Here is a 22,673-nt window from a genome sequence, read left to right on the forward strand (position 1 = left end):
TGATTAGGATGCCTGGCTAAGTAAAGATGATCACGTACTTTCCCAAATGGGTCAGCTGTGGCCCCAGGGATCCACAATAGGGCAGCAAGTGATTCATACTGTCTTGATAGCCTCTGTAATACTGGATTTACAGCTGGATTTAGGGATGAATGTTGCAGGTAAATCTGAAGGAGCAGAAAGGGGCTAGAGAGGGAATAGGTAGTCAAGGGAATTTCCATCAAAGCTTTTCGGAAGCAAGAATCCATTCCACCTTTGTCGATGACTGTGGTTTGCTAGGATCAAGATCAAAGGACTCCTTGTGGGCAGAGCCATGACAAATGCGAAGCTCAGTCTGGTGAAACCTAGCATTAGCCCCTCTTAGGCTGCCGTCTAGACTGGAAGTGGGTGCTCGTGCCAGACTGGGTTGAGTGTGGATCAGGGTGCTCCTTCATGACGGGGCAGAGGAGGGGTAAAATCTCTTCATGAATCCTCTCAGGGAAGTCCGCAGCCAGGGCCAGCCTAGCAAAGCACAGCATGGCTACAGCGCCAATCAGAAGAGTAAGTTTTGGGGGAAAACAGGGGACATGGTGTAGGGGTGGAGCTATGGGTTGACAGAGATGTAGACTCATTTGTTAGTAAAATCCAGCTGCCTTGATTTGGGCATCTTCCCCTTCCCTCCCTGATGGCTTTGGAAGGCTAGTTCAAAACTCTAAAAAGTTGTTCGTCTGCAGGCCCAAGACAACTGCAGGCATTTGAACTGACATCCCCCAACTAGAACAGCTACTGGCACTTTTTTGGTGTGCGATGGTTCCCATAGTTTCTCAGAACTTCAGTTCATGTTCTAAGTAGGTGATGAGGGGATGTTCTAGACTCAGAATAATGGTGCTAGCCTCATTGTCTGCTACATAGCCCATCAGTACTAGCCACAGTTTACATTTTTATTTGCCTCTTGAGATCACCAGCATAAGAAAACCATGGAAAAATTGAATGGGTACTAATGACAATTTTCCAGTTTTAGTGCATGCATTATCTCAGGTGCCATTTAGATTGAACTGGAGAGGTGGGCAGGGGGTTCCTACCGCACTTTTTAAAAGCTGTTACATATGAACCAGGGTTCTTGGCCTCCTTAATCAATAGAAATTGATTAGAGGTGGGACAAGAACCTCAAGCCAGGCTTTGCTGGGACTCTTGCTGCAGCAGAGGGAGTGAAAACAAACAAGTTCCTTTGCCCCAATCTCTGAGGCGGGATGAGTTGGTTCCTTCTTTGAGGTGAGGGTAGGGGTGTGTTCAGGAGTTAGGGCAGAGGGGTGGCTTAGGTGGTTTGCCCACCCCTTAGGTGGTTTTTTGTTGGTTGAGGAAGCATTTGTCCAGGTATAAGCACTGCAGCCAAGGATCCCAGATCCCGGCCTGTCTCAGAGCTAAGAGGACTAGAAGAGGAGTCAGGAATCAAGGTTTCAATTCTGCTTCTGGCAATAGTTCAAGTGTGTGTGGTAGTTGCTCAGTCATGTCTGACTCTTTGTGACCCATGAACTGTAGCCCACCAGGCTCCTCTGTCCATGGGTTTCTTCAGGCAAGAATACTGGAGTGGGTTGCCATTTCCTTCTCCAGGGGAATCTTCCCAACCCAGGGATTGAACCGAAGTCTCCTACACTGCAGGCAAATGCTTTACCATCTGAGCCACTTTGGAAGCCCAGTTCAAGTGTCATTCAAGGGAAATCTCAGTTTTGTCAATGAACTTGTCTGTAAATTGAGCATGCTGGGGTACGAGTATACTAACATACAAAATGATTATGCTCATCATGATGTTGTCACCAGACAGAAGAATTTCTGTGATATTGAGAAATGATGGTTATGGATATAATGCAAAAATTATTATAATGCTAAATAAAATATCAAACACAAGATTGTTTGCATATTGAGTTTACAGCTTTCCAAAACAATATATGAGGAAAGTGGGAAAAGAAAACAATGCAAATTTTAGCTAAAGTTACAGTAGGATAACACTTCATGTGTTTTCATATTTTCTAAAATATGATTGGGACTTCCCTGGTAGCTCAGTGGTAAAGAATCCTCCTGCCAAGCAGGAGTCATAGGTTTAATTCCTAGAGAAAGAAATGGCAACCCACTCCAGTATTCTTGCCTGGGAAGTCCCAGGGACAGAAGAGCCTGGTGTGATACAGTCCATGGGATTGCAGAAAGAGTTGGACAGTACTTAGTAACTAAACAACAAAATATAATTAGCTATGTCATTTCTTACAGATCTAATGGAAATGAATTTGTGAATTAAAAAAGAGAAGATGCCCCTGCCAACATTCCCCAGCACTACAAAGGGATTTACCACTTACTAAAGCCTTGAGCAAGTTATCAACTTTGAGCTTCAATTTCCTTAACTATAAAAAGACTATTAAGATCTTACTTACAAGTATTAAGTCTTTACTTTGTGCCAGACAATTATCCTCAGCATTTTCACTTGTACTAACACATTTAATCCTCATTATAACCCAAGATGTAGGTTTTATTATTATCTACTCTTTAAAAATCAGGAAACTGAGGCACAGAAGGTTAAATCAGGTCACTGAGCCATGCATGGAGCAACTCAGAACAAATCAGGACAGAACAATTCCAAAGCCCATAGCATGATCAGACTACTTGAGCCAGACTACTTCAAGGAATGGTTACAAAATTTGATCTTATTTCTTGGAACACTTATATTGCAGAGCTCTAACATCACAGGCACTAAAGGATCTAGTTCTTTCCTAGATTCATTCATTTCTAAGGTTCACATCTACACCTAGTAAGTTACAGAGTTGAAGACTGAACAGCTGGGTGGTCAGAACATCGGTGTATTTTTGTCACTTGGTCATTAACTCCATTCATCTTAGGCTACTCAGGTTAGTGATCACAAAGAGGTACTTGGGAATTATATGGCTAAACTTCAAAATGTGTGTTTTGGTCTAAAGTGAAGTTACCATGAACATGTTTTCTTCATATCATCTAATACTCCTCTTTTTTTCTTATAAACATCTTGGGCTCAAAGAAAATCTGAACCTATAGTCTCAGAAAGTCTTTCCATTTTTTTTTCTCCTTCAGTGATCTCTCCTCCCAGGATAGGGTTTGATAGGGAACAGGGACATATCACTATACTTAGAAACCTGAGTCCCCATAGTCCTAACACCTTTCCTTGCAGAATGTTGTTTTGTGAGTTATTTGAGGCCCATAGTATCTTTTTTTAATTATTGAAGTATAATTGATATATGTATGTGCATGCTAAGCTGCTTCAGTCGTGTCCGATTTTTTGTACTGCTGTGGACTATAGCCCTCCAGGCTCCTCTGTCCATGGGACTCAACAGTAAAGAATACTGGAGTGGGTTGCCATGCCCTCATGCAGGGGATCTTCCTGACCCACAGGTCAAACCCACATCTCTTACATCTCCTGCATTGGCAGGAGGGTTCTTTACCACTAGCACAACCTGGGAAGCTCAATAAAATTGACATATAACATTTTATTAATTTCAGGTATTACAATGTGATTTGACATGTGCGTGCTTTGTAAAATGATCACAAAAAAAGTCTAGTTACTGACTATTAGCATATAAAGTAACAAAAATTTTTTCTGGTGACAAGAAATTTTAAAATTTATTTTCTTTGCAACTTTCAAGTTTACAATACAATATTATTGACTAGAGCCATCATCCTGCATATTACATTCCCATCATTAATTTGTAACTAAAAGTTTCTATTTATTTAGCCCCTTTACCCATTTTTCCCAGCTCCCAAACCCATGTGGCAACCACCAATATCTAGTATCTCAGTATGAGTTTCATTTCATTTTGCTTGTTAATTTGTTTTGTTTTTTAAATTTCACATGTAAGTGAAACCATAAGGTGTTTGTCTTTCTCTGACTTATTCACTTAGAGTAATACCCTCAAGGACCATCCTTATTGTTGAAAATGGCAAGTTTTTTTATTCTTTTTAATGACTGAGTAGTATTCCATTATAGTGGTGGTTTAGTCGCTAAGTCATGTCTGACTCTTGCGACCCCATGGACTGTAGCCTGCCAGGCTCCTTTGTCCATGGGATTCTCCAGGCAAGAATACTGGGATGGGTTGCCATTTCCTTCTCCAGGGGATCTTTCTGACCCAGGGATTGAGCCTAGGTCTCCTGCATTGCAGGCATATTCTTTACCAACTGAGATAGATATAGATATAGATATAGATATAGATATAGATATATAGTATTGTGTTATATGCATTTATATAGCATTACATTATATATATACATACATATATATATGATTACATATATATATTATAAAATATGTATGATTGTCATTCAGTTGCTCAGTCATGTCCGACTCTTTGCAACCCGTGGACTGCAGCACACCAGTCTTCCCTTTACACCTTCACTATCTTCCAGAGTTTGCTCAAACTCATGTTCTTTGAGTTGGTGATATCATCCAACCATCTCATCTTCTGCCTTTAATCTTTCCAGCCTCAGGGTTTTATTCAATGAGTCAACTCTTTGCATTCAGGTGGCCAAAGAATTGGAGCTTCAGCTTCAGCTTCTGACTTTCCAGTGAATATTTAGGATGGATTTCCTTTAGGGTTGACTGGTTTGATCTCCTTGCTGTCCAAGGGACTCTCAAGAGTCTTCTCCAGCATCACAGTTCAAAAGCATCAATTCTTCAGTGCTCAGCCTTCTTTATAGTCCAACTCTCAAATCTGTCAGTACGTGGCTACTGGAAAAACCATTGCTTTAACTATCCAGATCTTTATCGGCAAAGTGATGTCTTTGCTTTTATGATCTCTAGGTTCATCAAATCTTTTCTTCCAAGGACCAAGTGTTTATTAATTTCATGGCTGCAGTCATGGAGCCCTGGAAAATAAAATCTGTCAGCGTTTTCATTTTTCCCCATCTATTTGCCATTAAATGATGGGGCTGGATGCCATGATCCGATTTTTTGAATGCTGAGTTATTTAAGCCAGCTTTTTCATTCTCTACTTTTACCTTCATCAAGAGGCTCTTTAGTTCCTGTTTGCTTTCTGCCATTTGGGTGGTGTCATTTGCATATCTGAAGTTACTGATATTTCTCCCAGCAACCTTGATTCCTGCTTGTGCTTCATCCAGTCCAGCATTTCACATGATGTACTCTGAACATAAGTTAAAATAAGCAGGGTAGCAATATACATCCTTGATATATTCCTTTCCCAATTTTGAACCACTCTGTTGCTCCATGTCTGGGTCTAGCTGTTGCTTCTTGACCTGCATACAGGTTTCTCAGGAGGCAGGTAAGGTAGTCTGATATTACCATCTCTTTAAGAATTTTCCACAGTTTGTTATCATCCACACAGTCAAAGGCTTTAGTGTAGCCAATGAAGCAGAAGTAGATGTTTTTCTGGAAGTCCCTTGCTTCTTCTATGATCCAACAGATGGTGGCAATTTGAACTCTGGTTCCTCCACTTTTTCTAAATCCAACTTTTACATCTGCAGATTCTCGGTTCATGTATTGTTGAAGGCTAGCTTGAAGAATCTTGAGCATTACCTTGCTAGCATGTGAGATGAGTGCAATTGGGAAGTTGTTTGAACATTCTTTGGCATTGCCTTTCTTTGGGATTTGAATGAAAACTGACCTTTTCCAGCCCTGTGGCCACTGCTGAGTTTTCCAAATTTGCTGGCATAATGAATGTAGTACTTTAACAGCATCTTCTTTTAGGATTTGAAATAGCTCAGCTGGAATTCCATCACCTCCACTAGCTTTGTTTGTAGTGATGCTTCCTAAGGCCTGCTTGACTTCACACTCCAGGATATCTGGCTTTAGGTGAGTGACCACATCATCATAATTATCTGGGTCATTAAGACCTTTTAAAACAGTTCTTCAGTGTATTCTTGCCACCTCTTCCTAATCTTTTTTGCTTCTGGTAGGTTCTTACTGTTTCTGTCCTTTATTGTGCCCATCTTTGCATGAAATATTTCCTGGTATCTCTAATTTTCTTGAAGAGATCTCTAGTCTTTCCTATTCTGCTGTTTTCCTATGTTTCTTTGCATGCTTCACTTAAGAAGTCTTTCTTATCTCTCCTTGCTATTCTTTGGAACTCTGCATTCAGATGGGTATATATCCATCTGAATATGTCTATTATACACATGTAGTATTCTCTTTTATATATATGCTACTGCTAAGTCACTTCAGTCATGTCCAATTCTGTGCGACCCCATAGATGGCAGCCCACTAGGCTCCCCACTCTCTGGGATTCTCCAGGCAAGAACACTGGAGTGGGTTGCCATTTCCTTCTCCAATGCATGAAAGTGAAAAGTGAAAGTGAAGTCGCTCAGTCTTATCCGACTCTTAGCGACCCCATGGACTGCAGCCTACCAGGCTCCTCCATCCATGGGATTTTCCAGGCAAGAGTACTGGAGTGGGGTTCCATTATGTATATTATATATGTATACATACATATCTATATTATGTATATATATGTAAAACATCACATCTTCTTTATCCATTCATCATTTGATGAACACATAGTTTGCTTCCATATCATAATTTTACAGTGAACTTAGGAGTACATTTTTAAAAATTATTTTGTTTGTTTTTCATCAGTTAAATTCCCAGAACAGAAATTCCTGGATCGTATGGTAGTACTAGTTTAATTTTTTTAGGAAACTCTGTACTCTTTTCCATAGTGCTGCAACAATTTACATTCCCACAAACAATACACAAGGGTTCTCTTTTCTCCATATTCTTGCCAACACTTGCTATTTCTGTCCTGTTGATAATAGCCATTCTGACAGGTGTGAAGTGATATCTCATTGTGATTTTGATCTTCATTTTCTTGATTCTTCATTTCTTTGGCTAGTGATGTTGAAGTTATTTTTATATGCTTCTTGGCCATCTATATGTTTTCTTTGGGTTTCCCTGATGGCTCAGATGGTAAAGAACCTGCCTGCAATGTGGGAGACCTGGGTATTCTTTGAAAAAAATTGTCCAGATTCTCTGCCCATTTTTAATCAATTGTTTGTTTATGTTATTAAGTTGTATAAGTCCTTTATATGCTTTATATTAACCCCTTATTGGATATATAACTTATAAATATCTTTTCCCATTCAGCAGGTTGTCTGTATTTCATTGATGATTTTCTTCATTGTGAAGAGGTTTTTGAATTGATATAGTCCCATTTATTTTTGTTTTTACCTTTGGAATCGCATCCATAAATATATCAACAAGAGTGATGTTAAGGATGTTAAGAATCTATGTTTTCTTCTAGTTTTATGACTTCTGGTTTTATATTCAAGCCTTTGACCCATTTTGAGATAATTTTTGTGTATGGTGTAAGATAGTGCTCCAGTTTCATTATTTTGAATGTCAATGTGGCTAAGTTTTCCTAAAACCATTTATTGGAAAGACTGTCCTTTCCCCATTTTATATTTTGACTCTTCTGTTATGAATTAATGAGCATGTATGCATGAGTTTATTTCTGAAATTTCTATTTTGTTGCATTGATCTACGGATTTGATTTCATAACAATACAATACTCTTTTGATTACTGTGGCTTTGTGATATAGCTTGAAATCAGGGAGCATGATGCCTCCAACATCTTTTTTTCTCGATTGCTTTTTCTATTTGGAGTGTTTTGTGGTTCCATACAAGTTTCAGATTATTTATTTCTATGGACAATGCCATTTGCAATTTTGATAAGGATTGCATTAAATCTGTATTATTTCCAGTAATATTGACATAATAGCAATGATAATTCTTCCAACTGAATATTCTCATGGAACATTCAATTCCATGAGAATGAAATTTCTTTCTATTTATTTGTGTCTTCTTCAATTTCTTTCATCAATGTCTTACAGTTTTTAATGTACTGGTCTTTCAACTCCTTGGTTAAGTTTATTCCAAGGTATTTTATTATTTTTGATACAATTATAAATAGGATTATTTTATTAATTTGAGGGCTTCCCTGGTGGCTCAGATGATTAGAAATCTGCCTGCAATGCAGAAAACTGGGGTTCAATCCCTAGGTTAGGAAGATTCCGTGGAGAAGGAAAATGTTACCCACTCCAATATTCTTGCCTAAGAATTCCTTGGAAAGAGAAGTCTGTTGGACTACCGTCCAAGGGGTCACAAAAAGTTGAACATGACTGAGCAACTAATAGTTCACTTCACACTTCTTAATTTGTCTTTCAAACTCTTTGTTGTTAGTATATAAAAACACAAAAGGTTTTTGTATATTGATTTTGTACTCTACAACTTTACTGAATTTGTTTATTAGTTCTAACAGATTTTTTGGTGAAATCTTTAGGATTTTCTTTTTTTTTCTATTTTTTTTTTCTTTTTTAACTTTACACTATTGTATTGGTTTTGCCATATATCAACATGAATCCGCCACAAGTATACATGTGTTCCCCATCTGGAACCCTCCTCCCTCCTCCCTCCCTGTACCATCCCTCTTTAGGATTTTCTATGTATAACATCTTATCATCTGCAAATAGTGACAATTTTACTTCTTCTTTTCCAATTTGGCTATCTTTTTATTTGTTTTTCCTGCTTAATTGTTTTGTCTAGGACTTCCAATACTGTGTTGAATAAGGGTGACAAGAGTGTGCATCCTTGTCTTGTTCCTAATCTTAAAGGAAAGGCTTTCAGCTTTTTGCCATTGAATATGTTAGTTGTAGACTTGTCATATATTCCACCTATACCCATTTTGTCGGAGAAGGCAATGGCACCCCACTCCAATACTCTTGCCTGGAAAATCCCATGGATGGATGAGCCTGGTAGGCTGCAGTCCATGGGGTCGCTAAGTCAGGCACGACTGGGCGACTTCACTTTCACTTTTCACTTTCATGCATTGGAGAAGGAAATGACAACCCACTCCAGTGTTCTTGCCTGGAGAATCCCAGGGACAGAGGAGCCTGTTGGGCTGCCATCTGTGGGGTCGCACAGAGTTGGACACAACTGAAGTGACTTAGCATACCCATTTTGTTGAGAACTTTTATCATAAATGGATATTGAATTTTTTCAAATACTTTTCTACATCTGTTGGAATAATCATATGGTTTTTGTTCTTCATTTTGTTAACGTGTTGTATCACACTGATTTACTTGTTGATGCTGAACCATCTTTGCATATCTGGAATAAATCCTGCTTGGTAAGGGTATATGATCCTTTTAATGTATTGCTGAATTTGGTTTGGTAATATTTTTAGTATTTTTGCATCTATGTTCATCAGGGATATTGGCCTATAATGTTCTTATTTGTAGTCTCTTTGTCTGTTTTTCTTAATGTCCATAGAATTTTGAGCGCCCTTTTACATGGGTTTTATAGGTCCACTCAATGATTTAGACACAGAGTACCTAGAAGCTGCCATGTTGTCAAGCTAACTTTTGACACCAAGAGGTTTAAATTCAAGTAAAATCTCCAAACCCAATTGGAAATGAGTTTTAGCTTCTAAAGTTTTCTCACATGGATGGCTTGGATAGTAGTTGACAGGCACCAGCTTTGGCTGAATTAGGCATTTTGATATTCAAGTTTTGTATGGGGACCACTTCCAACTGACCATGTGAATTTGGGAAGGTTTTTACCCTCTGTGGACTTCTTATCTCTCTGGAAATGAAGTGGATTCTATTCATTAAGCACTAAGCTTTCCCCCTTAGAAAATTCTAAGGTTAGGTTAAATTATTATCACTCAAGTAGAAAGATTATTACTATTTAAACTACTATGCTGTACACCTGAGACTAACACAACATTGTTAATCAAGTATACTTAATATAAAATAAAAATTTAAAAATAATTACTATGCTGTACATCTGTCATTTAAAAGGAAACCAGGAACTCAGGAGTTGGGTGGGTGTTCACTAGGTGTGTCTCCCATCGTACAAGTCCACGATCTCAAAACTCCTGCTTCTGGTGCTACCCTTGGCGGGAGGTAGGAAATTTTCATAAAGGGTAAAAAGTGGAAACCTTACCTGGTAAAAGTCTTATTAACAGATATTGTCCTATTAGGTTCTCTTAATTATTTGAAGGGCTTCCCTGGTGGCTCAGATTGTAAAGAATTCTCCTGCAATGTGGGAGACCTGGGTTCTATCCCTGGGTTGGGAAGATCCCGTGGAGGAGGGCATGGCAACCCACTCCAGTATTCTTGCCTGGAGAATCCCCATGGACAGAGAAGCCCGGTGGGCTACAGTCCATGGAGCTGCAAAAAGTCAGACATCACTGAGTGACTAAGCACACACAATTTTTTGAAAAGTTCTCTTCCTCCTTACTCTAGCTTCCCTCCCTTAGGTTGAACCTCCCATGAATTTTATGACTCATCCATTTCATTTTCTATCTAAATGATTAAAGCAAGTGTTGGCAAAGTGTTCATTTATTCACTGTAATTTAAGGCTTCCTCTGCCAGGCAGGAGTAATAACTCTGTCCTTCAGACCACTCTGGCTGCAGAACCTCGAAGCCAGCCTGGGGCAAGGGAAGGAAAGAAAGGAAAAGATAGATTTCATAGGTTTGTAATGGCTCATAGATTTGTTAATATTTTTTCTGTGGAAGATTCTGGCACTTGAAAAAGGTATACTGATCTTCAGACCACAGTTTAGGGAACATAAGCCTGAAAAAAAATGAGATTTTGTGGTTTTGAAGTATCTCTATTTTAAGAAGTAGAAAATGTATTAAAAGGGGAAAAAAATGAAAACCTGGAGCAGCCTGAAGAACAGACCTAGGCAAAATAGCACATCAGGAAAGAGGATGAGGGGCTGTTCTCTCTTTCTATTCTCTTTCCTTCTCTTTATTATCAGTCTTCATTGGATACATGCATACATGGGTAAAGAACAGTGAATAAGTCAATTTTTGAATGACTAAATGAATGGATGAATCATAGGTCAATGTTTCATAAATCTGGCTCATCTTCAGAATCAACTGAAAGCCCTTTTTATAAGACAAATCCCTGGGCTGTTCCCCTGGTGATTTTGATCCATTAGGTCACAAATGGGGCTTCCTGGTGGTTCAGATGGTAAAGAATCTGCCTGCATTACAGGAGACCTGGGTTCAGTCCCTGAGTCAGGAAGAACCCCTGGAGAAGGGAATGGCTACTCACTCCAGAATTCTTGCCTGGAGAATTCCATGGACAGAGGAGCTTGGCAAGCTACATTCTATGGTGTCTCAAAGAGTCAGACATGATGCGACTAACACTTTCACTTTCACAGGTCACAAATGGATCAGGGTATTTGTAGTTCTCAGTTGCTTCCTCAGATTCCAATGATCAGCCAGGTTTTGGAAAATGAGGCCTCAGTTCAGTTCAGTTCAGTGGCTCAGTCGTGTCCAACTCTTTGCAACCCCATGAATTGCAGCACACCAGGCCTCCCTATGCATCACCAACTCCCGGAGTTCACTCAAACTCATGTGCATTGAGTCGGTGATGCAAACCAGCCATCTCATCCTCTGTTGTCCCCTTCTCCTCCTGCCCCCAATCCCCCCCAGCATCAGGGTCTTTTCCAATGAGTCAACTCTTCACATGAGGTGGCCAAAGTATTGGAGTTTCAGCCTTGGGATCAGTCCTTCCTATGAACACCCAGGACTGGTCTCCTTTAGGATGGACTTGTTGAATTTCCTTGCAGTCCAAGGGACTCTAAACAGTCTTCTCCAACACCACAGTTCAAAAGCATAAATTCTTCAGCTCTCAGCTTTCTTCACAGTCCAACTCTCACATCCATACATGACCACTGGAAAAACCATAGCCTTGACTAGACAGACCTTTGTTGGCCTAGAGCACAGCTATAATCCACAGTCCATTCCTCCGAATTCTTACCATAAGTGAGGGCCCCACTCTGAATGGGCCACACTGATCAACCCCATATGGAATTTAGCTACAGATTATTCAAGCAATTGTTAGTCTCTTCTTGATCAGAGTAGCTGATTCCCCTGTCTGCCATGCTTGTATGTTGCCAGTGAAATGACAATATTTTGCAGAAAATTTTTTTAGAAACTTTTCTATCAAAATAATGAGATTTTCCATTCTGTTGTATTTTACCTGTTCTGGAGCTGCCCATCCACAAACAAACCAAGAATCCCTTTGCTTGGTTTCCTTGTTCTTTTTTTGTTAGAAACAAGGATATTTCTGAAATCCTTGATTTTAGAAATGCCTAAACTCATCTCCCTCTCCCTGCTTAATCAGTATTCAGTTCAGTTCAGTCACTCAGTCGTGTCCAACTGTTTGAAACCCCATGGACTGAAGCATGCCAACTTCGCTGTCCATCACCAATTCCTGGAGCTTGCTCAAACTTATGTCCATCGATGCCATCCAACCATCTCATCCTCTGTCATCCCCTTCTCCTCCTGCCTTCAATCTTTCCCAGCATGAGGGTCTTTTCTAATGAGTCAGTTCTTCACATCAGGTGACCAAAGTATTGGAGCTTTGGCTTCAGTATCAGTCCTTCCAATGAATAATCATTTTTAGTATTCAATAAATAGGTATTGAAATCTCTAGACTGCTAGGAATGATGCAATACAGAAATGAAAGATATCATCCCTTTTTAATGAAATTTATAGTCTAGTGGGTAAGTTGAATAAGAAAATGGTTATTCTAAGCATGATAAAAATATGTATAGATTAGAAAAGTTGGGATATATTTTGGGCCAAGAGCATGATAAGTACTGAAAAGAAAGGGAAAATCAAGATTTAAATGATGAAGAAGCAGTGTGTCTATAGCCATAGAGGTGATGACATTAAAACCTTGGAGAACTAAACTCAGATCCACGTGTGCTGGAGGAGTGATGGGAGATGACATTGGAAGCATAGAAACCATGTTATGATATACCTTGAAAGTCTTCCTAAAATTTTGGATTTTAGACTGAAGCACCAGGATTTCCATAAGGGATTTGAGCATGAGATGGACACATACAGATATACACATTTGAAGAAATGCTTTCATCAGTGTACAGGTTTTGTCTGACCTGAAATTTGCCAGACTGGCTTCAGGGATCTAAGGAGAAGAGACAGAGAAAAATAATGAAGTAGTAGAAATCATTTCTAAACCTTGATTAAGCATGGGTGTGTTTGCACATGGCAGGAGTAGCAGTGACAAAACAGAGGGACCAATGAGTGATTCTCAGACTCTAAAACCTTGACTGTGTAGAGAATGGGGGTGCCATTCATGGAAGCAATTGTTTGACTGATTTTTATTCATTTTCCTGTGGTATCCAAAGAAATTGTGGACAGCATCATAACATGAATTGAGCAAGTGCCATGCCTCTTTCTTTTTTTTTCCCAAGTCCTTATCAAGGCTGAAAAATCTTCTAAGCACAGATGAAAGAAACAGCAGGGCCGAGATGACTTTGAACTCACTGCACATGATTCCTTTTATATAAGACATGCTTGACAAACATTAATTAAATCTCCCAGAACCTCTTTGAAGTAATGTAGGAAATATGTACAGGTGGGTAAACTGAGGCCTCAGGAACTAGAAGGAGAGCCTGAGGACATACTAGGGCAGGTGCAGTATTTGAAGAGACCCTCATAAGAGGCCCCTGTTTCTCTGATGAGGCCAGATGTAGGTGCTTGTTTACAAGCAGAGGTCTTCCAGCAAGTTCTGTAAACCAGACAGGATGAGGCAGGCTGGTTATTGACTCCAGGGACCACATTATCTGACCTTAGACCTGGCAGCCTTGGGACTTAGAGCACATCCTGTCTACTCATAACCCAGAGCCACTATCTCTCTTCTGAAATCTACAGCTGTGTCATATTACTTCTAATGCTTACTTAATACCTGAAACTGACTGGTAGTCATGAGTGTCAGAGGTGAGGGTGCTTAACTTCATGGCCAAAAGCAGGAACCTGAGTCATTTTTGTACCTGAGTTTCCGCTTTTCAGCTTCTTTATTTGCAGATTGAACTCTGGTTTAGGGTGCAGGATGTTTTTGCAGAGGAAGAGTCCAGATGTGATGCAGGCCTATCAGCAGCATTGGTCAAGCTTACAGGGGGCTCTGGAATTAAAATGGCCCTTGGGAGTTATCCCAAGTTGGTTATGATGACCGGGCCTTTGTACTTTCACGTTGGTCAGTGATTGGGTGTGGCTACCTTGGAAAGGACTGCAGCGAAGTCAGGCCCTGAAGAGGCTGATGTCTGAAGGCTGTGCACAATATACATTGAAAACCTCATTTTCTGCTTGCTAAACTAGATACATCCTAAAAGATGGTCTTTGACCAGTTGTATCTGCTGCCCAACTACTGATTCCTTTTACTCAGTTATTCTGTTAGTATCCATCCTCTATCAGTTTATTGTACCTATAGCACCTATGATGTTAGAAATGGAGTTAGATGCTATAATGGCAAAAGATAGAAAAAGTCCCTGTGCTCAGGAAGATCTCAGTCTAGTGAGAGAGACACAAAATTAATAGATGAACACAGAAACAAAATCAGCTCATAAATAACTAAGTGCTTCAGGGAATAAGAGAATCAAATAGAGAGAAAATACCAAAAAAATAAGCATATGCACTTATGCTGTTGGAGAGAGAAAGATGGAAACACTTTCACATCTATCCACTGAGATAAAAGGCCTTCCCTCTGATAATTTAACAAGATATACAGTTCACCAGCAATTTAGGAGGTTACGAAATTGAGACATGCTTGAAATTTATGGGAAATAATTGAAAACTTAGCTTCGTAGTGCCATTGGCCTTCTTCTGGATAAAGAGAGTGAATGAAAAATAATTACCCAGAGAAAAGAGCAATTTTTTAAAGGAAGATTTGGAACTGGATTGTAAACAATGTGCTTTCTGAGTACCACAGTGATAATATCAAGTGACTGTTTTTGTCCTTTTCACGAACTCTCTATTTTTATTTCTGATATATTTTTCTGAATCCATTGTCCTTTATTTTCATATTAGAAGTTTAAAATTATTTTTCCAGAAGCATTTCTCAAAGAAATCTTTGACTGTGAACATATTCAGTTGCCTTACTGAATGTAATGACCACTTGAAAATCCTGTTCTAGTTAAACTTTCTAAGGAATCCATTCAGAGATGAGAGACATTTAGACATTTTGTTCATTAGCTTGGTTAACCATTGGTTTTCCATTTTATTTACCATATTTTCCTTTTTTTCTCTATGATTTAGGTCTCTAAAACATTTGGACAGTTTGCATGAAAGGGGCTATATCATAAATGCTTTTAAGGTTTATATGATTTATATGCATAGCACTCATGATTCATGTCTCAAATGGCCATGTTAGTAGATTTTTTTTATTAAATTCTTGATTTATGTGAAATAGATAAATACACGGATCATTCAGAACAAGGGTGTCTGTGTCTGGGGGTGGAGGGAGGGGAAGGGCGAGAGGGGTCTGGATACATGAATAACTACCTATTGGTTCTAATGGGATTTGCACAAGGAAGACTCCTGTATTCCAAGACATAATCTTTCTTCATTCTAACATGTGGTTAGGTATATGCTATTGATATAATTTTAATTTCTGAGCCATGTTAAATCGATACATGTTTTAGATGTCCCCCTTGAGGAAGGAAACATAAAAGAACATGTCTTTTTCCTTCTCCTTCTTCTCATGTTGTATTTGGCAAAATACCTTGACATTCTAAAGTGTCTTATTTACCTCTGATTTGGTTTACTCAGTGTTTACCATCATAATATCAGAAAATGGAACCAAGAATGCTTCTTAACAATGAGAATATTTCATAAAAGAAGATACTTAAATAGGACTTCCTATAATAGTAATAAAACATTTTCAAGCCCACTCTTAGCTGAAGAAAGGAACTTTCACCCTGCTTAAAGCTGGAGTTGTGTGAGAAAGTGCATATGTGTGTTTCAAATAACCAAACCAATAAGTCCTATTTCTCTGCTTATTATAATCAAGGGAACAACCCTTCTAATAAAATTGTGTTCAACAGTTCCTCTATAAATTTCTTCCCTCATCTTAGCTCCACCTGGTATAATATAAAAGGTAATATACTTTGGAGGTATTTTTAATAAAACTTTTTCAGATGACTTTATGTGGCGAAACAATTCATTTATAGCTTCTTATTAGTTCACTTTTATAGAGGTTTTAGTCTGTCCTATCTCATGGGGTAAAACCTTTTTTTTTTTTTTTTCCCATGACCGACCTTTGTATTTCTGTTGATTTAATCTCTCCATTTCTTAGTGTTTCACATATAAGAACATGGTTAAGGCAGGGGGAAAATTAGCTTGTTCATACTCTTGTGATATTAAGATTGACATTTTACATGAATCTTACTATATCCTGGTATTTTTATTATAAGGCCGTGCATTAACTCTGATGTTTATAAAAGTGGAGACAAAGTGAAGAGAGGAGCTGACTCATAATTTGTTTCATATTAAAATAACTGCATGATTATTCTATTATTCTTTCAAAAATGATTTCTTATGTAGATAAGTCATTTAAGGGATCATATTAGTGTTCTTCATTCAAGATGACTACTTATGTAGATAAGATGCTTCCAGAATGGTGAGAATCTGGAATGACTTCATGGCAAGAAAGATTAGTGAAAAGCACGACACAGCATGAGAGAAGGAATAGCCAAAGTAAGAAGCAACTGGCTGAAACACAACTGCAATTGTTTTATGGTTCATCCTTTCTATTCTTCAAGGGCAAGTCATAGTCCAAGAGAGGGGAGAATAAGTTCTTCAGGGAGGCTCATTGCTTCTTATATTCTTCACCAATTCTCCCACCTTTAGCTTCAACCTGAACCCAGAGTTAGTAGGCAGGATGTGCATGGAGATACACTGGATCTGTTTGACTCAGGAGTATGCTTTAAATCTCTTAATATTCTGCTTCTTGGAGCTGTATACTATTAGAGGCACTGGATATATGCACAAGCCAGGCTTTGGAGTTTGCACGGTTCCATGAAAAATGTGAGAGCAGAGGCTCTGTTAAAAATATTATTAAAGATTTAAGATGGTAACAGTAAGTGTTAAACCACACATGGGGAACCATCTAAGTGTGGGACCCTGTGTCTCTGTACAGGTTTTACACCCATGAAATTGGCCCTCCCTTCAGATACTTCTGAAGAAGAAAACTGCAACCCACTCCAGTATTCATGCCTGGAAAATCCCATGGACCAAGGAGCCTGGTGGGCTACAATCCACGGGGTCACAAAGAGTTGGACACAACTGAGCAACTTCTGTGTGTCTGTGTGTGTGTCAGATACTTCTAGATGTGAGGGTGAAAGTAAGGCTAAAAATAGGAATTTTGTCTAAATGTGTATTTAAGCACAGGCTGGACACCACATTTCCATGTCTATTCTGTACAGCTGCTTCTGTTCATTTCCCTCCCTGAACCACCTATAAAACTGTAGTCAGTAATAGTGCTTACATCAGAGGGTTGTTGATGGGTTCAATAAGATAATACACATAGGGGAAAAAAAGGAAAAAATTAACAATATGATAGAAACTAGAGTCGGACACGACTGAAGCGACTTAGTATGCATGCATGCGTTGGAGAAGGAAATGGCAACCCACTCCAGTATTGTTGCCTGGAGAATCCCAGGGACGGAGGAGCCTGGTGGGCTGCCAGCTACGGGGTTGCACAGAAAGTCCATCTAGTCAAGGCTATGGTTTTTCCTGTGGTCATGTATGGATGTGAGAGTTGGACTGTGAAGAAGGCTGAGCACCGAAGAATTGATGCTTTGAACTGTGGTGTTGGAGAAGACTCTTGAGAGTCCCTTGGACTGCAAGGAGATCCAACCAGTCCATTCTGAAGGAGATCAGCCCTGAGATTTCTTTGGAAGGAATGATGCTAAAGCTGAAACTCCAGTACTTTGGCCACCTCATGTGAAGAGTTGACTCATTGGAAAAGACTCTGATGCTGGGAGGGATTGGGGGCAGGAGGAGAAGAGGACGACAGAGGATGCGATGGCTGGATGGCATCACTGACTTGATGGACGTGAGTTTGAGTGAACTCAGGGAGTTGGTGATGGACAGGGAGGCCTGGCGTGCTGCGATTCATGGGGTCGCAAAGAGTCAGACACGACTGAGTGACTGAACTGAAGTGAACTGAACTGAAGCAACTTAGCAGCAGCAGCAGCAGATAAAAATAAAATGAGAACTTGTATACGCTCTTAAATAATATCTACTTAAAACCTCTAAATAATAAACAATAGAACTCTATAATAAACATTATCTCAAATCAGGGAAAAAATTGATACACAGATGGTACTTCTTGGGGTGTCTGGCATACAGTAAACATTCAATAAGTGTAATTTGATGTGGATGAAGGAGGAAGAGGAGGGGAAAGTGGTGGTGGTGAATATGGAAGCCATAGTTGCTAAAGAAGAGGAGAGCTGAATTTAAACCAGTCTATTCTGGAATCATTTTCCCACCACTACCCATGAGAACTTGGGCAAGTAACTTAACCTTAGTGCCTTTATCAGTTAGCTATTGCTGAGTAAGAAACCAACCCAAACCTCAGTGTCTTAAAATAGCTATCTCTTATTTTTTGCTCCTGTGACTACACAGGACTCAGCTGAACTAGGCTGAACACCTGTGTTCAAGTTGAAGATCTAACTGACCTGGGTTACATGCTGACAGTTGGGCTCAGATCTGCTTTCCATGTATGTTATTCCTCTTGGATTAGTAGTCTGACTGGAGCATAATATTTTTGGCAATGCTGGCAGCATGAGGAAAAACCTCCCTGTAAAAATCCATTTTAAGGCTTTGTTCACTATGCCTGTGAACATTCCATTGACCAAAGCAAATCACATGACCAAGCTTGAAAACAAAGGTCAAGGAAAACACACACCATCTCTAGAGAGGAAACTCATAACATAAAGGGTATGGAGAGAGAAGAAAAAGTTCTGGGGGCAATAACTCAATTTTCTTACATGGTAATATGGAGTTACCATGGAAAACTCAGCAATGGCCACAGGACTGGATAAAGTCAGTTTTCATTCTAATCCCAAAGAAAGGCAATGCCAAAGAATGCCCAAACTACCCCACAATTGCACTCATCTCACATGCCAGCAAAGTAATGCTCAAAATTCTCCGAGCCAAGCTTCAACAATATGTGAACTATGAACTTCTGAATGTTCAAGCTGGTTTTAGAAAAGGCAGAGGAACCAGAGATCAAATTGCCAACATCCTCTGGATCATGGAAAAAGCAAGAGAATTCCAGAAAAACATCTATTTCTGCTTTATGGACTATGCTAAAGCCTTTGACTGTGTGGATCACAATAAACTGTGGAAAATTCTGAAAGAGATGGGAATACCAGACCACCTGACCTGATTCTTGAGGAATCTGTATGCAGGTCAGGAAGCAATAGTTAGAACTGGATATGGAACAACAGACTGGTTCCAAATAGGAAAAGGAGTATGTCAAGGCTGTATATTGTCACCCTGCTTATTTAACTTATATGCAGAATACATCATGAGAAACGCTGGGCTGGAAGAAGCACAAGCTGGAATCAAGATTGCCAGGAGAAATATCAATAACCTCAGATATGCAGATGACACCACCCTTATGGCAGAAAGTGAAGAAGAACTAAAGAGCCTCTTGATGAAAGTGAAAGAGGAGAGTGAACAAGTTGGCTTAAAGCTCAACATTCAGAAAACAAAGATCGTGGCATCTGGTCCCATCACTTCATGGGAAATAGATGGGGAAACAGTGGAAACAGTGACGGACTTTAGTTTTTTGGGCTCCAAAGTCATTGCAGAAGGTGACTGCAGCCATGACATTAAAAGATGCTTACTCCTTGGAAGGAAAGTTATGACCAACCTAGACAGCATATTAAAAAGCAGACACATTATTTTGCCAGCAAAGGTCCATTAGTCAAGGCTGGTTTTTCCAGTAGTCATGTATGGATGTGAGAGTTGGCCTATAAAGAAAGCTGAGCACTAAAGAATTGATGGTTTTGAACTGTGGTAATGGAGAAGACTCTTGAGAGTCCCTTGGACTTCAAAGAGATCCAACCAGTCCATCCTAAAGGAGATCAGTCCTGAATGTTCATTGGAAGGACTGATGTTGAAGCTGAAACTCCAATACTTTGGCCACCTGATGTGAAGAGCTGACTTGTTTGAAAAGACCCTGATGCTGGGAAAGATTGAAGGCAGGAGGAGAAGTGGACAACAGAGGATGAGATGGTTGGTTGGCATCGCCAACTCAATGGAAATGAGTTTGGGTAAACTCTGGTAGTTGGTAGTTGGTGATGGACAGGGAGGCTGGTGTGCTGCAGTCCTTGGAGTCACAAAGAGTTGGACACGACTGAGTGACTGAACTGAACGGAATATGGAGTTAATAAAATGACTTCCTCATGGTCTTGTTTTGAGGACTAAATGAAATAATCCATGTAAAGTATTTAGCACAGTGCAGGTATATATTTAACGCAATGTATGTCAGCTATGTTTGTAATAATGACTCACCTCTGACTCAAATACAATGAAGGATTTTAGATGAGAGAGGTAGGTATAGATGTGGAAAGCTGAGAAAGAGTTGGTGGCTAAGTGTTTAGCTGGATCTTAGAAGACAGCAAGTTTTGCAAGGAAAAAAAGGGAGGGGACCTTGTTGGGTGTGGCAGAGCAAAACCAAATAGCCAAAGGGCAAAATAATGTGGATTTACAATTTTGATTGTGTTTAGAGTTTTAGGTAAATTACCCACCCTTTCCATCCCTCATTTGTCATTTAAAATCCTTGTGATGACTTGTCAGTCCCAATACCACTGTTTGGAAAAGAGAGTATACCATGCACATATAATAAATCAGTTATGTTCTCTGCTTGGAACTTCCTCCAGCATTTCTTTTCCCTGGGCAAGTGCTGCTTCCCAAGAGTCTGCTCTCATCTTGAGTGGAAGGACATCCACAGGAATCCAGGATGCAAGACTGCAAAATATTCCTTGTGGGTTCAGTCCTGTGTTGGAGCCTTTGAGAATGGCTATTGCTTATGTACAGGGTTTTGTGGGAGAGCTGTGTGAGTTCTGTTCATGGCAGTGAGGATTTGAAACACAAGACTCTGTGAGCAACAAATACTGTAAGCTCTTCAATTCAAAGTTCTTGCATATGCCTTCCCCAGTCCTCCAGCCCCACCAGTCTGTTGCCCTGATTGCACTATGGGGTCCTGAGGAACTAGCGGGGACAGAAAGCTGGCTGCTAACACAGCCAAGTTGTCCAGTTATGTTAGCATCCTCCTCATCAGCCACAGCCTGAAGAAAGATGAAAGCCTTTTCTCCCCACCCTGAGTCGCATATGTACACAGAGGGTGTTCTTTGGAAGACAAATCTTTAGAAAAATCATACATAGAATATAGTCAAACAAAGAGCTGGAGCTTGGAACTCTTTGGTTGTGACACTGTCCGCACATTGTTCCTCTGAACTCATCCCATACTACCATAAAAAGGATCGACTGAAAACCTCTCTTCAACTGCTGATGGCTTTTACTTCTAGCCTTACAAATCAGTTTTGAGAAATCACTTCACAATCTTATTATCCCAGTTGATATTGGTGTTCCCCAAAGTTCCCTGCCCTCACACTCTTCAGTTCAGTACAGTCACTCAGTCATGCCCAACTCTGTGACCCCATGGACTGCAGCACTCCAGGCCTCCCTGTCCACTACCAACTCCTAGAGCTTGCTCAAACTCATATCCATTGAATCGGTGATGCCATCCAACCATTTCATCCTCTGTCATCCCCTTGTCCTCCTGCTTTCAATCTTTCCTGGCATCAGGGTCTTTTCCAATGAGTCAGTACTTCGAATCATGTGGCCAAATATTGGAGCTTCAGCTTTAGCATCTGTTCTACCAATGAATGTTCAGGATTGATTTCCTTTAGGATGGACTAGTTGGATCTCCTTGCAGTCCAAGGGACTCTCAAGAGTCTTCTCCATCACCACAGTTCAAAACCATCAATCCTTTGGTGCTCAGCTTTCTTAATAGTTCAACTCTCACATCCATACATAACTACTGGAAAAACCATAGCTTTGACTAGATGTACCTTTGGTGGCAAAGTAATGTTTCTGCTTTTTAATCTGCTGTCTAGGTTGGTCATAGCTTTTCTTCCAAGGAGCAAGAGTCTTTAAATTTCACGGCTGCAGTCACCATCTATAGTGATTTTGGAGCCCAAAAAAGTAAAGTTTTTTTTACTGTTTCCACTGTTTCCCCATTTATTTGCCATGAAGAGATGAGACAAGATGCCATGATCTTCACTGTCTTCTTTCACTTTCATCAAAAAGCTCTTCAGTTCCTCTTCACTTAAGGGTGGTTTCATCTGCATATCTGAGGTTATTGATATTTCTCCCAGCAATATTGATTCCAGCTTGTGTTTCATCGATCCTGGTGTTTTGCATGATGTACTCTGCATATAAGTTAAATAAGCAGGGTGACAATATAGAACCTTGACGTACTCCTTTCCCAATTTGGAACCAGTCTGTTTTTCCATGTCCAGTTTTAACTGTTGCTTCTTGACCTGCATACACATGTCTCAGGAAGCAGGTAAGGTGGTCTTGTATTCCCATCTCTTGAAGAATTTTCCACGGTTTATTGTTATTCACACAGTCAAGGGCTTTGGTATACTTAATGAAACAGAAGTAGTTGTTTTTCTGGAACTCTCTTGCTTTTTCGATGATCCAATGGATGTTGGCAATTTGATCTCTGGTTCCTCTGCCTTTTCTAAATCCAGCTTGAACTTCTGAAATTTCTCAGTTCATGTACTGTTGAAGCTTGGCTTGGAGAATTTTGAGCATTACTTTGCTAGCATGTG

Source organism: Bubalus kerabau, chromosome 13 (genome assembly GCF_029407905.1).
Source record: "Bubalus kerabau isolate K-KA32 ecotype Philippines breed swamp buffalo chromosome 13, PCC_UOA_SB_1v2, whole genome shotgun sequence".
NCBI lineage: Eukaryota > Metazoa > Chordata > Mammalia > Artiodactyla > Bovidae > Bubalus > Bubalus kerabau.